This window comes from Haliaeetus albicilla, chromosome 23, assembly GCF_947461875.1.
Source record: "Haliaeetus albicilla chromosome 23, bHalAlb1.1, whole genome shotgun sequence".
Lineage (NCBI taxonomy): Eukaryota > Metazoa > Chordata > Aves > Accipitriformes > Accipitridae > Haliaeetus > Haliaeetus albicilla.
The window spans coordinates 8892729-8910803 of record NC_091505.1 but is presented as its reverse complement, the minus strand read 5'-3'; the positions used below and the strand labels follow the sequence as shown (position 1 = coordinate 8910803).

The following is an 18075-nucleotide window of genomic DNA, read 5'->3' as shown; positions in this document are numbered from 1 at the left end:
GATGTTTGAGTTGTCCATTTAACCTCGAACTCTTGGGCAAAGAGATACTTGACTTACATTACATAGCTGAGCCTGATGCTGATTAGGTTCTTTTATAAAGATTTGATCCTTTTGCGATGTAAATACTGTGTAACCTAGAAGAGAGCTGAGCTCCTGAATTGGTTTTGCCTAGGTGCTGATCAGTGTCTGGCTGTAGACAGTGCCCAAAGCCTAACCAGTGACATGGGTGTGAATTCTCAGTCTGGACAGGTGTTCTGCCCTCTCTTCCCTACTGGTAATTATTCAGCAGCTTCACAAGAGCAAGCCCTGTTTTTCCACGTACTCCTTTTTGGTGAAATCTGCAGAGGTAAAGCAAAAGAAGCAGCTTGCAGGAAGAAACCCATACTGTGAACATCAATTTTTTTCCTGTTTGGTCACTGCACACTTAATACTGCTTTGCAGATGTTGGGGTGACCGGTACTTAACAAAGACCGTTGAGATTGATTTTTCAAGAAACAATAAAAAATCCACGCATAATTATCTCCTCCCTTCACCATTTCTTCGGGTGGGAGGGACTGGCTGTAGTTACAGAAGCTGCAGAATAGACATGTCTGTACTCTCCATCAGCCAGAGCTACAAGCCTCTTTCTGTATGACTCTGGCTAAGGCCAGACTATCTATGGATTCCTGTTAAAAGGGGTTTGGAGATTTTGCAGCAATTCTATTTTCCTGGAACTCTCCACAGCAAGTGTGCTGCTGTAAATGGAGTTCTTGATAGATGAACCTGCAAAAGTGCAAGAGATTGACAGGGTCTTGTGTAGCAAAGGGTTAAGCTTTATATCCCACAGGACGCTAAACAGAACACGCATCTGCAAGAATAAAGGACGAAAGCTACCTAGACCATCAACTTCACATTTTCCAATGGAGAAAAACACTTTGGGCAGATGCAGCATGTGGGAGGAAGAAGAGATTCCACCATAGCAGAAACGGGAAGTTGAACTGTGTGTTGAAGTTCAAAGACTGGAGGATCTGGAGGGTAATTCGTGCTCCTGCCTTACAAACTCAGTTAGGATTTTGGTTGCAAGTAGAGCAAACACCAGAAGTTTAGGTGAGACAATTCTGCTGAAAAATATGTTGGGCAGCTCTATGAATAGGCAAGAAATGCCTTTATGGTTTGACAGGTAATATTTCATTTCTCCCATCCCTTCTCAAGACAACTGCAAGTGGAAAAATATTATGATTGAGTACAAGCCAGTAGGCCAACAGAGATTTTTACCTTTCTCTGACAGAGAGCGCAGCTTTCAGCTGGCTTCAGTGGGCATGGTTGCCTGGACACTTCAGCACTAGAACTGACCTAAGTGCTAGTCAGGTTGGGGGGCTTGGGGTGGATTCCCTTTAGCTGGTATCAACAGCTTTCCTTAATTTGGATTTCATGAGTGATCTATTGCTTTGATGTAGTACTGTGCATGGGCTGAATGTAATATATCCTTCCAAAGTTAAGAGCACAAGGTAAACAAATGCCCAATGCAAAAGGCAATCTCCGTGACTTCCAGAGACTATGCTAAAATGAATTTAAAAGTGTACTATAATGAAGATAGAATCTGTGTGCTGAAAAAGATCTTATTTCACAGAAAAGTAACTTAGGCAGTGTGTATTTTGCAATTTGATGGTGTTCCATACAACATAGTGTTAGTTTCCTCATTCATTTGTAGATGTCTGCTCACTAAGCAAGATCTTTACAGAGTGTAGGGGCTGTTTAAATGCTTTAGGGGATGAGTGTATTTATTACAAGCTGCTAATCCTTGTAACTTGTTACATTAAAATATAAATGGATTAGAGTATAGTCCAATGAGAAGCATGAAAGTGATTACTAAACTGTGGAAATAAATGTGCTAGAACCCTAAATAGTATAATAATCCTCTAAGGTGAAATTGCACACTCATTCATTTATAATGGTATTGTGATTGGCTTTGTTTTAGTCCAACTTTGAGTCAATGCCTCCATGAAAATCTCATGACTTGCCTTCCAAAATGACATCAAAGATGAAAGGAGAAAAACAGTCTTGACAAAACCAGGTCACTACATCAGCAAGAGCAGAGTGGGCTGAGCAGCTCTGCTTCCAAACCAAAGCCTTGCTGCAGGAGCATTGCTGCGCTCCCACTAGTGTGTCACAAGTGCCGTTCTCGGCAGTGAGGGACCAAAAAGTGTCACAACAGCAGATAAAGGGCTGAAGGCCTTGGCCAAGTCCTGAGATGAGGATGTGGAGGTACTCAAGGCATCCCTTTGGGGGGAATGTCCTGGTCCCAGCTGTGCTTGTAGCCAGCCCCAGCACAAGTTAGCAATGAGGAGGAATAGCGAGTCCTTTGTGTCTAAATCAAGCAAAAATCCCAGCAAGGGAGCTGAGATGTTCTGCTAGCCCTATGTTTCCAGAAAAGCAAGGGTCTTTTCATAGTCTTGGCTACAAGCTCCCAGGGCTGGGAGAGACTGAGGATCTTCTGAAGCATACACACCTGTGATGTCTGTGAACTGTGAGAAGAACGTACGGGCCTAGAGCCAATCTCAGTCTGCCTACAGAGCAAGGAACTGCCAAGAAACCATCATTTCCCTCTCCTGCCACAGTTCCTGTGTATCCCCAGAAGAGCTGCCCACCAAGGGACAGAGAGGGGGATTTGAGTACACTTGCACAGGGCCACGCAGGCTGCTGTGGAATTGCTGTGTGGGCAAAATAACTCCGTCGTGCACAATTCAGCTGTCTGTAATGGTGGGATGGGAGTAGGGGGCATTCATGAACAGGACTCTGCTCCTGGATCCCATGCAACAGTGTCCTCCAGCTGCTTTTGTAAAGGGCCAGTTTAGTGTATCTAGCCAAAACTTAACGAGATAATTATGTAGCTGGCAGGGCCAGGTAATATGTAGTACAACATACTGTAACATACTGCTGCTTTGACATGTGTTTTGTGCAAAGTGGGAGTGCTGAGGTGTGCTAGTTTTGCTAGTTTGCTGCTGTCTGGCGGAGAGGGTGAAAAAACCTACAGGAAGAAGGAAACGCGTTTCCTATCTTTTGGGGGTTTAATTAAATAATCAGCAATGGCAGCGATGGCAAAGTGCCAGGGCTTCTCCTGGGACGTGCTTACTGAGCAAGCGATTTGCAGAGGAGAGGGAACCTGGATGCAGGAGGCTCATACAGGTGTCTGTGTTCAAGAACAGCATCTGTTCTTGCCAACAAGCTTCACTCTTTGGGTTGCTTACTTTATTTAATGAAGAAAAGGCCTTTGCCTGCATCTTTGACCATATGGGTGCAAGGCCAGAGTTTTGGTGTTGCCACGTGAGTAGCAGTACCAGCACGTGGTCTCTTGCAGGTTTCACTAAAGCCATCCAACATCCCATGGAGCAGATGCTAAATGGAAGCCACGTGGCACAAGCTTCACTCTATAGCACACCTCGGGCAAGATTTACCGAAAGCAAAGACCTAGTCTCGGGCTTGAAATGTCACGCAGCGCAATCTGTCTCCTATCGCAGCTGCTACCGAGCGCTGAAAGCTGGAGTCCGCTCGTGAGCTGATGTTCCCCCCGGCTGCACCTTGTCGGCAGAGACACCCCGGCTTCTAGCAGAAATAGCTCACCGAGGGGTTCGGGTCAGCCGCCTCTCCCCACAGCGTCCTCCCAAAGCAATGCAGGTGCTGCGGGGGCACCGAGAGGGGGGGGTCCCCTGGGCATACGCGGGGTCCGTGTCCCAGGGGAGCAAATGCCGAGCACGAGCTGGCGTCTGCCGTGACCCAACAGGTCATTGGAGGGGTAAACTCGGGGAGGGAAAGAGAAACTTGCTTTAATAATACTGGGAGACCTGCCTTGTTTTCAAGTGAGTTAATATCTCGGTGCAAAATAAATGGCTTCTATCACCTTGGGCTTCTCTGGGTAGGATTTTGAGCACAGCAAGCTAGTGATGATTCTGGCGCGTTGGGATTTTAAAAGGCGTTCTTGCTTCTTGGTGTAAACAGAAGGTGATAGCATAGCATGTGGGAGGTCTTTAGTCTTGTCTTCTAGAGTTACGTTTTGTAGGATTATAATTTATTTTTTTAAGCTTTTTGTTTCATCTTGAGCACTGGCAGAGGCAAGCAGGTAACTAAAGGTACACACAGAGCATTTTAATGTGGCTTTTTCCTGAAATCATCTGAGCAGCCAAGCCCCCTCTGACCACAGCCCCACCCTCCCATCTGCATTTCATAAGGGTATTATCACTGTAATTAATAGGGGTTGTATAACAGTACCTAATTAAACTGATCATATAGTGTAAATTTAACTTGATTATCGTTAACCTCCGTGAACTCTGCAGGAGATTAATCCTGGTGATTCACTCAGCACAGAAAGCAACAGCGCCAGTTCTGCAGAGGACCAAAATATCAGTGTACAGAATTGTTCTGCGGTCCGAAACCCTGCGAGGTAGTGCCACGTGCTGACGATAACACCGGTGTCGGCGAGGGGATTGCGCTGCAACTGGAGTTTCCCATTTCCAAATTGATTAAAAGCCACTGGGATGCCAGCAGGCTCCTACGGTGCGGATCTTAAAATCACTGAATAAGGAGTCTGAGAGGATTATGGCTTACATAAGAGTTTTATGTCTGTCCTAAAGCTACAGGCTCTATGCATTTGTGGGCTGTGTGCTGTGTCCGCCAATGATTCATGGGCACCAGGACCTCCTGAATGACTACAAGCCATGTTTTGTTTAGGATGAGATTTCAAATACAGGACCTGGTCCCTGTCTCACAAAAGCTGGTGGGGTTTTGTATGTGGGAACAGAGCAAAGGCAATAATGTTGTTTGTTTATCTTGATTTCTGCAGATTAAAATGCCTCTGCCCCGTGTGCTAGAGAATGTTTCCACTTTTCTTTGCTAAAATACCAACTAAGCCTTTGGTAAAATAATTTTTTTTTTTTTTCCTGTATCTAGTCCAGAAGTACAGGGCACGGGGTTTGTCCTGTCTTTCGCTGAGCACATCTGTTTGTTTGCCGCTAATAATAGTTTAATCAATGGGGCCGATTCCTGCATATCCTCCGTCTGACAGCAGCCCAGAAGACCCAGATGACAGCAGAAAAAGGTCTTTTGTACATGTTGCTTTTCTTTTTTCCTTAATTAAAAGCAAAGAGAAAGTTTTACTCCCGTTTGCATGAATGGTCACATCAAACGGTACAGGAAAATCTAGGCCAAGCCGCTTTCAGCGGGCTAAGGAACATTACACCATTACGCCGCGTCCTTTCATAGTAGCGATGCCTGTTAATAAACGCCAGGCGCCTTTTGAACTTTCTTTGATCCTGTCGGCGTTGCTTTTCACGAGTCCCCCCGAGCCCACCTTGCCCCTCCCTCGCTCCGGCTGTCGTTAGGAGATGTGTCCGCGCGGGATGGGAAGGAGAGGGACGCGCGGCTGGTGCGTCCTCGCCGCCTGCCAAAACGGTGCCGGTTATATAACGCCCTCGCCGGGTAACGAGGTAAAAAACTCCGTCAACTCTTCTGCGGGAGGTTTCGCAGGGTTTGGGGCTGCTGGCTGGCTAAAGGGTAAGTCAGGACCGTGGTTCTCGGGGTGGTGGAGGGGGAAAGGGGGGTGCGAACGCGTGTGTGGCGCTGAAAAGGGGCTCCAAAATCCCAGGCTGAGATGTGGGTGCAGGCGATGGGACCTCAAGCGAGCGCAGCCACTTTGCACGGTTAGCACGTTGCCTGAATAAGATCATTATAGGATATCGCTGCTTTGTGAAACAGCTCTGTAACTTGTGTGTACGGTTTTTCTGTGTCTGAAACACAATTAAGAATATGCTGTGCTTAAGCCACAATGGCTTTCCCTTAATAGTGGTAATAACACTTTTTGAGAGAAGGCTGTGCTCAGGCAGTGAAATGCTTTACGTCTAACAATCACAAGATGTTGATGCTGTTCAGAATGTAACTTGCTGGGGCTTTGCTGTTGGTTTTTTTGCACTTGCGGAGTTGTGCCTGTTTGCAGCTCAGCTGGTACGTTTGCTTGTTGAGCGCAAATGTTCATGTTGACTGGTGAGCGCGTGCTGGATGACTCTGTCCATGAGTGCCGGATACCCATGTCTGTTTTGATTTAAGGCTGGAGCTATAGGTCTGGACGTGCTTGCCGCTGTCACCGAAGAGCTACTCATGTGCGTAGCGCTCTCGAGCTATGGTCAAATGTGCCTCTAGGAACGGAAAGCAATCTCGGTTTGCAGCAAGATGTACAACAAAGAGAATGCCTGAGCTTTTTGGGGTTATGCTTGTTCTGTATGCGCTTGAAGTATGCAGGAGTTACTGGTGAAACCGGTGGTTCCCTTACAGAAAGAGAAGGGCTGTGGAGAGGGGCTGAATGTCCACAGCCCAATTAGCTGTAAGCTCAGAAGATTCAAACAGTGAGAAACAGAGCCCAAATGAACCTAAATAAGCAAGGGGATCTGAATTATTCACAAACAGAAATGTTTGTTCCTGAACAGTCAGGTGCCTAAATCTGGAGCAGCCTCAGGCTGTGGGACTGGCATTGCAGGGGTGAGCGTTGTCCTAAAATGAACTGTGCAACAGAAAAATCGCTTGGTATTAGATACAAACTCGTATTCCCCTGGGACTGTGACTCTGACTCTCTTGTGCTTGATTTTTATTTTTTTTTCAGTTTTTTTGTTTTCATCTAAAAGGTACTTGATGCCACAATTCTTGTCACTTCGGCTTTTGCATTTGGTCCTTGCAATGTTCAGCTGGAATAGCAGACTGCTGGGACCCACGTCCTATTTCATCTTTGTTCTTCTCTCACTCTGCTTGGGTCTGGCGGCCCCATAGATCCGGCTGGTCCCCGGCGGGCTGTGTGGCCCTTGTGTGAGGAGACGTGTGTAAGCAGAGGGGACTCAATCTGAGGGCAGCGTCCCACTCCAGACTCGCGTGAGCTGCATGCGGACTGGTTGCCAAACGGTTTTTACGCTGGTCTCTGGGGTCGTGGGCAGGCAGATGCGTGGTGGCCGCTTCCTCTGCATCTCACCATCACCAGCGCGCTTCTGGTTTGTTGCAGAAGTTTTGCAGGGAGCAGCTCCCCGACGTTCCGTACCCCCACCCCAGCACCCCAGGAGGAGCGTGGCAGGGATGGCTGGGGCTGGCGGACGTGGTGTCCAGGATTCGGACCTCGGGAAGGGAAATGAGCTAATGAAATCCCACCTTGGTGGCAAGCGTGGCATATAACCGTCTTTGCACCAGGGAAGGTGGCTTCTCTGTGCTGCAGAAACACCTCGTTGCTTTGGGCAAGATCATCAGTTGCGTGCTATAAGTGGGTGCAACTAATAAAAAAAACATTATCTGTGAAGATTGCAGGCAGGTTGAGGCAGGAGCTGTTTCTTACTACAAGCCACGTGGTGCAGTAAGGACCGCTGCACGACTGGCCTACAGGTATGACCCTGTCTGGGGTCTGCCCTCACTTCAGGTTATTGCCCTGGGGAGGACAGCGGGTGGGTGGTAATTACAATGCCAGACGGCAAGGCGTAATTCACGCTTTTATTACTCTGAATGTGCTCCTGAGATCACAGCGGTGGGTTTCTGGCATGCTCCAAGAAGCAGGGGAGAAGGGCAAGGAGGGAGCACACACGTGGAGCAAAGGGTCTGTTAAAACCTAATGGCTTGGGGCTCTGTTCTGGATCCTGCTGGGCTCATTCCCTGGGCCAGAAAGGGATCACAGATTTAAAAATACGATTAGTATTTAAGTATAGAGATCTCTCTCTTGCTGACCAGTTCCCAGCTGATGCCAGCCAGAGGCAAACAGAAGATGGTTTGACCTGCAGGTTGGCTGGTGTCGAAGTGCAAGAGGTTTAATGGAGCAGGTCTGTATCCCAGTAACAGCTGCCCGTGGACAGAACTGGACAAAATGGAAGGAGCAGTTCAGATGACCAGAGCCCTGAGCAGGGCTGCCTGGTGAGAACTTACAGCGTGGCACTGAACTGCAAGTTAGCCGGCGTTGTTGCTTTTTTTTCCCTCAGGCAGGAACTGAGCCTGGTTTGGGTGGGGTTTTGGCTTGGTGTGACTTTTAAAATTTTTTAATCCAAACCAGAACCAAACCAAAACATGGTCTGGTTCTGGTCCAGGATAGTGGTCCAGCTGAAAACTGGTATCTGTCAGACCTGTTCCCCAGCAGGACTCCCAGGACCCGAAGCGTAGTGCCACGCTGCGCTCTCCTGTCCATCCTCTCCCTCCCTCTCCTGGGCTGCGTCACCCGTCGTTCATGCCAGAGGTAGGAATCGGCAGCAGTGGACAATATTGAGACTCCACGTGGTGCTGCGCTCTGGCAAGGGGAAAGGAGATACTTGGGGATAGGCTGTCTCTGTTTCATCCACTTTAGTTTTGCCCATGTGAGCTGGTTGGAAGCCAATGAGCCAGTTTGGTCCTGGGCTTAAAACTGAACTGGAACAGCTTCAGTCACACCAGGGCTGAAAAGCTCAGCTTCATTCTACCAGGCTCCCTACTTCTGGGGTAGGGTGCAACTGAATAGAAGCAGCACAGGACTTGCCAGGAAACAAAGACTGCTAAATGCACATAAGAAGTCATAAAAATCATTATAATAGTTGAAAGTGATGGGCAGCCTTGCTGGGAACTTAAACATAGATGCCACCACACCTCAAAGGCTATGCTCCACTCTCTCCTTGAGGTATTTCTGTCTTGCTGGGCAGGAGGATGGGCAGAAACCTCTGCTTTCCCTTTGCAGGAGGGAGAGGCGAGTTAGTCCTGCGTGCATCAGCAATGCAACAGTTCCCCCAGACCTGCAAAGACAGCAGTGGAGTTAGGCTTTCCAATGCTGCAAGCCCCCAAGCACTGGGTGCATCACTGACCACAGGTAGAAGGCCGTAAGTGACCACAGGTATAGAAATATCCCATAGCTGCCTAGTTTTTCATACGTGATCACCACGGTGTTGGTGGCTTTGTAACTTTTGCAGCCCCATAGCTGAGTTCGCGGGGTCCTGGTTGCTGCCTGCAGATGGTGAGTCTTGCCCTATATTTAAGCAGATTTCTCTCTGTGCGCATGCACATGTTTAATTACCATTATGAAATGGTAATAAAATATTTAAAATATCATTACAACTTGGTGTGGAGCTGGGATTTGCAATCCAGCTGCAAGTCTCCTGTTGGTGAAGCTGCTCTGAGTTTATCTGAACTCTGCTGTTGGACGGTTGTTCCCCTCTATGAACCGCTCTCCGAGCAGGCTGACGTTGCTCACGTTGTTTGTCACCGACTTGCCTGGATATGACTGTGTCAGCACCTTTCCTGAGTCTTTCCTATGGTGGAATTTTAGCCTGGTTAATACTCCTACCAGCCAGATGCCTCAGCAAAAGCAGTGCTAGGCATGCTTTGCCCAAGGAGTAACTCGCTTCTTGAAGGAGAGTTATTTTGATGTAGACAAGGGTCATTAGGACTGCTTCGACTTCCTGACGTGGGTTAGTACGCATTCTGAGAAAGTCACCGTGGAGATAACTTAATGCCACTGAACTCCTCTCCCCGCTGCAGCTGCAAGAGCGGTGCTGCCTCCGAGAGAGCAGAGGCACGGCGCCGTGTTACATCGCGGGGCCGAATGCTGAGCATCTTTGCATCTGTTAGTTGACAGCCATCCTACCAAAGGTGCCTGCAGGTAGTTTCCTTTGCTTCCTTTAAAACACCAGGCAGAGAGATGCCTAATGGAGCGACTTTGGCGTTTGCCTTCATGTGCCCCAAGGAGAAAACCAGTCCGGCAAGTCTGGAGCAGGAAACCAGCACAGCCCTGTGCTGGTGCTGATCTTTGCTGGCAGCTGCTTCAGCCCTCAACCCACGGTCCCCACCAGTCGTCAGTCCCTAGACTGAGCGGTTTGGCCCTTAATTTGTGTTGGGGTGGCTCTAATGGAAGCTGCCTGCCAAGTTCAGCTGCAGTTGGAGCACTTGGAAGACCTTCTCCCGTGTGGGATGACTGCCTCGGCTCAGCCACGGTCCTGAGGTCAGGTGCTTGCTCTTCTGGAACTGTAGGAGCCTGGATCAGAATTTGGAGTAAGCGGTTGTATTTATCTTATCAGCACTCAGATGATAAAGCTGGACACATCTCTTGGTGGTCATGAGAAAGCAACAGGAGTGTGATTTTTTTTTTTTTTTGAAATATCACTACCTGCCTGCAGTTGTTTCAGCAACTCTGCTGTGGAGGAGAGTTCCTGGACTTGTGTTTGTATTACATGTTTCTAGAATCAGTCAAAGCACTACCTAGCATCCAGGTTAGCAGAATGTTAAAATGCACATGGTGAACACTCAAATAACCCTAAAAATTTGCAGGATTAACCCAGTTCTAAGGTTATAAATAACTATAAAGACTTAGGTGAAGGCATCAGTGATAAAAGTAGGAGGAAAGGATGGGTACTGACTGTGCAGAGAAGAGGTTTTCAGATAATGGGAGGTATCTGGATGTTTCCTGTTGAAACCTTGACATTTTAATAGTGTGTTCTTCGTGCCACCCTCTTAAATCTCCTTGCCTGTTTGTTGAATTTGAGAACTGTAGACATTTGCACATGTTCATTGCTGTGAGGGTAGGCGAAGAAAAGTCTTTGAGAAGTTTTGGGCCAAGCAGTGTAGAAGCATGTCACATAATGGAGAGAACGATTTGGAGAATCCAAGGTGAGTGGGCTGGTGAGTGGGTTCATGTCGCCGTCTGTCTGCCCTGGCCGTGACTTTGGCCTTTAAATGGTACATACTTTTTCATATTTTTTTTTTCCCCTTCTGTTAACATCCTTGGAACAGCGCTTTGTGGTGCGGTCCAGGGCAGCTGGGTGGCAAGGCTGGACCTCCATGGGGCTGGGCAGGAGCCTGCCCCAGGGCAGGGGCCGTGGGATCCCCACACAACCATGCCCCAGCTGCGTGGTCCAGGGACAGGAGCAGCACCCACCTCCCCGCCCTGCTCCCATCCACGCTCCTCATTTTGCTTTTTGGACCGTGCCTGGCACATGGCAAACCCCTCTCGCGTGCGTGCCTGCGGTACAGCGACAGGACCGGTTGGAGTAAAGAGCCCAAATGGCACAAGGAGCATCAGGAAGGGTCCCCCGGCTCCATAGGGGACACCCCCAAAACCTGACCCACCTGACCCACCCCCAGGCCTCCCTCGTCATATTGCAAAGTGCCACCTCCTGGCAGCTGCTGAAGCCATGAGCACCCATCTCACCAAGGTAAAGCCATCTGATGCACTTTGCAGTAAAATGACTCTCCGGTGCTTACGAATCTTTCAGGGTATTAAAATGGGCTTAAAACCTACCGCATTTCTTCCTTTAGCTTGGAGGTCTCTCAGAGCTGGGTTTGGCTGGCAGCTCAGCCACTGCTTGCAGTTTAAGTTCTTTGGGATGGGATAAATCCCTGCCTTCCCCAGCCCCCGTTCGCCCCACTGCCTTTGGGGCAGGCTGAGCCCCGACAGTTTAGCTCCGAGCTGCAGCCAGTGAAGCTGTCAGCATGTAAACCTCCGTGGCAGGGTTGGAGCCAGGTTCGTCAGAAGTGTCTCAGCTTCAGAAAATAAAGGCTTTTATTTTGGGAGGAGGAGGGGAGGGAACAAGAATGATTTCCAACATGCTAATAAAACCCCTAAAGTAAGTAATCTTTCTTCAATTTCACTGTAGCTCTTGGAAAATTTCCCAGGATGTTTTTAAGTAGCTCATTGTAAAATAGTGGGATGTTCTTTCCCGAAAGGTGTATGTTAAAATAAAAACATTTCATTTTCTCCACTTGAAATTATCATAGAATTACCTGGGCTTGGGATTACTGTGAAGACCTTTGGGAAATCATTCTCCTGGGCTGCATTACGGGAGATGTGCTACAGCTGTGCAGGTCCATGGTTTTGTATAGCAGGGGAGGGAATGGTTCAGCACGCAGTCTTGCCTGCCTGGCTATAAAGGGGAAATCACAGGTTTGACTGGGGTTATATTTAAACCTTTCCATCATCAGCAATGAAACCGGTTCTGTTCTTTAAATTAAACTTTTTAAAATAAAAGTGAGGCTTTAGTACAAATGGTATTGTTTGCGGCCATCTGATTGACTCAGCCAATTTTTTTTCTAGTTGAAGTATTTTGTTGGAGGAATTAAGAGATATCTAATTACTACAAAAATTCTTTTAACATTACAACACAAACATGTACATAGGAAGCAGAGGTCCTCCTCTGCCTACCTGGAAGAGCAGTCCGGCTCTTACCTGCTGACGCAGAGCACCTTGGGGAAGGTGCTGAGCCCTGTCAGCTGGGGAAAGGAGTGCAATAAATTACAATGTTTTCATTGACTTCAGTAGCCTTTTGATTAGATTGCCATTCCCTCCATAGACTCGAGGACTAGAGTACTAAAGGTAATGAAGGATGAGTAATAAAGGTAAGCACAGATGTTTAGCCATCCCAGTCCCTCCGACATGCCAGTCCCTTGAACCTATTTGCTATTCTGACCTCATCTTGGCTAGAATTTGATTTTGAGTCTCCATAGGTGGGTGGATTGGGCAGTCCCCTGCTCAAAGTACTTCTTCAGCTGTGCAGAAAATATTGAGCCAGGCTCTATGTTTACTAACAAGCTGATTTTGTAAGGAGATGGAGCACCACGTCTGAGCGCTTGTGGCAGGGCTGGCTAATGATATTGGATGGCAAGCAACTGTCACTTTTGCTAAATCTGTCATATTGCAAGTAAGCTGCTTACAGCATGCAGTTGAGGTGGGCAGAATGTCTAATCCACCTTAGGGCTCTACCCAAAGTCAAATTTGGAGTCTGCTTTTCTCAAGAACACAGTTGTCCCTTGGAAACTATTGTCTCAGAGGCACAAAAAAAGCTAAGGAGCAGAACAGTCACCAGCTTTGCTAAACAAACTCCATCTGCATGTCTGCTCAAGGGCTTGTAGACCCTCATCCCTAAGCACTGATAAAATAGGACTTCTGAGGAACAGAAGCGACATGGAATTTGTCAGAAAACATATCCTTGTACATTGCTTAGCAATGTAGCACAGATATGCAAGCAACCTGAGGAGCTGGAACAGAGCCTTGTATAGAAAAGGGGAACGCTGTGAGACCTGGTCATCAGTATGGGACTCTCAGCAAAGCTTTCATGGGTGGGAGCTGTGGCAAGTGGCACACAAAGAGACTCTCGGCTCTCTCTTTCTGTTCCCTGTGTAGCAAGATGCCAATCCTTAACCTAGAGACCCTGCCGGGACCTCACTTACACCGGTGCGAGTGCAGCCCGTGGGCTCTGCGATGGCTGTGTGGTGGGTTTGGGGGAGGGAGGATGGTGGGTACCTGCTTCTGCTGATACCTTCCTGCACCACCTCCTGCTGGCCTTCAGCCCTAGGTTGTTCTTCACTGTTGCTACACTGGGCATGACTGTCCCTTCATGCTTCCATGGCAGGAAAACAGTGGATCTCTCCCAGGTTTCTTCCTCTCTTTTTACAGGTGAGACTTCACCCATGCATCACAAGACGCAACATGTCTTTCTGAAATGATCCCCCATTTTGGCCCTCATTTGGCCCAAGTGCATAGCAGATCCTTGAATCCCGTTAATGGAGGTGCTGCTTCTTAATATTAAATGAAGTCTGTTGCTGAATCAGCTCCTTGATCTTTGGCAACCTTTGTGCTACAGAAGTGTTTATAGATTTAAACATTAGATCATAGATGCAGTTTCTTCAGATGACGCTGTGGCATATGGGGCACAGTGCTGAGCTTTATGGGACAATAAAACTCAGTGCTGAACACTCTGAATAGTTTCCTCTTCACAGGTCTTTATATCCGCCCTTAACAACTGTTCCTCCGTGGCATTTAATAGTGTGTAAGAATATTTTCACTCCCCTTAAATTGTTCAGTCATCTGTGCAGTGCTCCACATGTAGAGGGTGCTTGCTGACAATATTGTCTTTCCTGTGGTTGCATGAGAAGCTCCACACGAGGTTGGAGTGCTGTGTTAAGCTGGGACAGTAGATCGTGCATAGAGTTCAAAGGCTGTCAATTACAATATGCATTTTGAAATGATGGGACTGTACAAAATATGTCTGGAAGGAGCTTCAGGTGGGGCATTTTGTTGCTCCCCACAAGGAGATCCATCACAACCAAAAGTAGAGATGTGCTGACGTGACTTCTAGAGTTAAAGCTTAAGAAAACGAGACAGGAAAGTGGTTTGAAATGCTGTCATGAAAAGGAGATGGGAGACAGAATAAATGCCTTATTAAAATCACTTAGTGGCAGGGCAGTAGGTTCACTGTGGAGTTCCTGGCTGTCAGCCCACCGATGCCAACAGCATTCACATGTTTCTGAGATGCAGAGCTGAGGTCCCCTCCGTTTCCTGCAGACACCAAGGTGCATGTGAGAATCCTTGGTGGCTGTCACAGATGATGGCTTGTGCGACCAAGGATACCAATTCAAGAGTAGCTGATTTAAGACCAAAGAAGGCAGTTCTGTCTTCTCCCACTCCCTGCCATCACTGCTGCATCAGCACAGCAGTGGCAAAGTAGTTGAAAGCTGATCTTTTTAAAACTTTTCTTCCAGCACTAGCTTTCAACCGTGCAAGTGTGATTTTTTTCCATGCAAGGGAGGCTGGGAGTGGTGTAAGTCCTTCAAGGGCAAGATGTGCTTGAGCTGGTCGTGAAACTGCACCCTGAGGGCTGCTGAGTCAGGCTGCTCATAAAAGTCAAGGGCATTTTAATGTATGAGATGTTTATGTCCTTTTTTTGAAGTGTTACAATGAGGATAAAGCGATAGCATCAGGGAAACAGGGTCACAGAGCGGAGCCACGGGGAAGCGCCTGCCCAGCTCCTCCAGTGTTTACCTCGGGATGTGTTTTGGTTACCGACTGCTACACATAGCAAAGCTGAAGGTGTGTTATCACTCTTCTGAATTTCAAACAGTTTGTTGTGTCTTACTGGAAAGCACATCATTGGTAGCTTTAACCAGCTGTAATACAGAGGCTGTTGGAAAACACAGCTCTGTTCCCATAACAGCACTTTTATTTTTATCTTCAGGAGGAAATATTTGTTGAAATTACCTTTTGGCTCCCAAAAGGTGAAGACATTTCTAATTAGAATGGTACCTACGTGTACATGTAACTTTTTTTAAGGCAGAAAAATGTTTACTGGTAGGCTTATACATTTGGTTTGTGTGTTCACTGCAGTCTTCAGCAATTGGGTTTGGGTTTTTTTTGGATGGCTTTAACAATTATTGGGAGGTGATGGACAGTCTAGGGTTTTGAATACTCTTTAGAAGACTCTCTTAGTATGAGGCCTGCGAGGATGAGAATGCTGCATTGCCACTGGAGAGATCCAATGAGGCATTTATGCCTAAAAAGCACTCCCTAAATTAGCCTACCTACCAGAAGGGAGATCCACCTACTGAGGGCTTGAAACCCTTGCTGAGGGACCCACAGACAGTGCTGGAGAGCACCCCAAAAAAGTGGTTCCTCAAAGCGTTTTAGGCCATGCGCATTGAGATTGGTACTTGCTTACCCTGATGGTTAAACTTTCGCTGTCCAATTGATTTAAAGGCTACAACTTGCATTTAAAGCTAAGCATTGGAGATGGAGTCTGTAAAATCCCTTCATGATCTACTCTCAGAGATGATTGGCACCTGTTTGCTGCCCTCCTCCTAAAACCCATGTTCCCAGAAGGTCAATGGCAAGCGACACTGTGAGTTAAAAGTACTTGGTGGGAAAAGATAAGAGAATAAATCCTCCAAAACAATGTAAGACAGAAATATTTTAGGCAAAAAGGTTTTCTTTTCCTTAACGCTGTAGATTTATTTTAAGTGTTGTGTACAAATTGTGATGAGCTCTAGAAAGTACTTTAAAAAACTGCAGAATTAGGTAGACTGAATTCTTTCCTATAGGTTTGGGCTTTTTTTAAAGCATACAGTAGAATTCATCAAGAGGTGTCATCCTGTTTGTGTCTGTGCCAGTGGATCAGCCATCAGTGCAGAATTCACCTTTTTCTCTATGAAGCTGAACAAAACAAAAAGGTTTTTGAGTCGTCGTCTTCTCAAATCCTTGCTATGTAGGTATTAGAGATTTTTTACTAAATACTGCTGTTCTACTGAAGTCTTTAAAGGAAGCTTATCCAAAAGTTTTACTTTGCAGGTGAGATTCAATTTTGCAATAATCTGGGATTCCACTGCAACCCAGGAAAAAAAACAATGTACAGACATCAAAGAACATTAGTAAATTAAATTTCTGGGGTTGGAAAGCTGCCATTACATCCCTAGAAATAGCTCATTTTGCAGGAAGGTGGCATAATTTAAAATCAGTGGCACATAAAAGCAAAGAGGCCCTAGTGACCATCTTGGGCAGCAGTGAGTTGAGGTTTACATGGGTCCATTTGTTTCAGACACTGAATGTTTCTTGGAAACCAGGCCCTTTCCAGGCAGTTCAGTTTGGACATCCTGAGTCGCTTTTCAGAAGTTTAATGCTATTTGTTTCAAGTGAATCTGGCCGCGGGATTTGTGTCCCAGTGCCGTGCAGAGTGTGTTCTGAAAATCCAGCTGGCCACTGATTGCTTGGCCTGCCCTGCCCTGGACCAAGGGTTTGCTGGAGGAATTTAGATTTAAATAACATTTCCATTGTCTAGATCTTTATCGTCCTTAGAAGAGAACTTACTCTGAAGGGGCTACTGATTGCATGTGAGCTACCGCTGGCTCTCACAAGCGTGGCTGTGTTTACACAAGCCAGGATTTGTTCCTGGAAAATGGGAAGGTAGGCACTCCGCTCCCGCCGGCGTGCGGGGGGAGGCTTCCGCGGCCTGCCTTCCTCTTCCTCACTTAACTGGAAGTTCTCATTGACCTCTGCCAGAAGGTATTTCTGCAGCAGTTCTGACTCTCTAACATCCTCCAGCTACCCATAAATGCATGCCAAAGCTGTTAATTTTGTTCCGGGTGGTTTTGTTTCGTTGTTTTGAGGGCAAGGTCTGGGGTGGTTTTGATCTTTTTGAGCTGGATGCTGTGGTTAAGGCTTCTTCATAAAGATGCTAAACCAAGGAAGCTGAGCCGTGTTAGAAATAACATGGGTAACATTTACAATCTTGCCCCCTGCTGAATGAAAACTATTGAAACACAAAAGCTGTGAAAAGCTAGACTGAATTTTCAACTTGCACAGCAGCACTTTGTTGAATAGGGCTGAACCTAAGCAGGAGCTCAAGTTTCACTACATTTGCTGAATAAGGGCCTAAATTAGGAACATCAAGTAATCGTTGGTGCAAGAACTGGCTTCAGCTATGTAGGAAATTCAGGGCACTCTTTTTCAAACACAGAAGCCCATTGCATTGCAACGCCAAAATGAAAAATTCACTTCGCATTCGCCCATGCTGAAATTTGGTAGGTTGCAATGGATTTGCATTGCAAACGGCTCAGTAACAATACACTGGGTGACAGTACTGTTGAAACAGAAGGTAGCATTGATGTTTGGAAACAGCTCTTATATGGGAGAAAAAGGCTGTTGAGACATTTCTTTTTTGTGAAACAGCTCCTGACAAAGCACGGAGCACGTGGCAGTGTGTAGGAGAAGAAAAAAGTGCATTAAGGCATCTCTGTCTGTTGCATGAGTCATCAAAACTTATGTAAATATGCCTTCTCATAAGCCATATTTATCTTATTTATATAGAGGAATCAATAGTAATGCTTCTGTCTTTCCTGAGCAGCAGTGATGTAGATACAGAGTATAGTATTTTGATAAGCAGCATTACGTGTGTCCATTATCCCTGTGGATCATAGAAGACAAGAGACCAACTAAAAGCAATTCCCTGTGACCTTTACTTGGAAACATAAACAAAATCCCAGACCCTCTAATCCAGGACAGTAGCGCTATCTAATCAGTTTTTGAAAGACAGGTATGAGAGTCCAAGTAACATGTCAGTTTAAAATAATCTTCCTTTTTTTTCCACTTTTATGTATCTCTGCGTGTACTTCAGCAGGGAGTTGATGTGGAGGTTAAGAGACTTTGTTAGCATAGTTGCAATTTTCTTGAAATTTGTCAGAACTGAATTGTAGCTGGCCAGTGAGGATTGGCAAGAGTCATAATATGGAGTGACACTAAGAAAAAGGATCTCGGATTGTGTAGGTTTGAAGTCAGAAAAGTGTTGTGACAGCCTGCCAGCGTGATTC

At 46.7% G+C, this 18075-nt stretch overlaps 1 protein-coding gene across 3 annotated transcripts in view; it reads left to right on the top strand.

Annotated features, from left to right (window-relative positions):
• The first annotated feature begins 5213 nt into the window (after positions 1–5213).
• PASD1 (PAS domain containing repressor 1) overlaps positions 5214–18075 on the top strand; it is a 107350-nt gene continuing 94488 nt past the window's right edge. For 2 of the 3 annotated variants that reach the window (XM_069811120.1, XM_069811116.1), the window contains exon 1: positions 5214–5526. The gene's annotated coding sequence lies outside the window, so the exon portion shown is untranslated. The remainder of the gene's footprint in view (positions 5527–18075) is intronic. The other variant, XM_069811117.1, reaches the window with a different exon arrangement.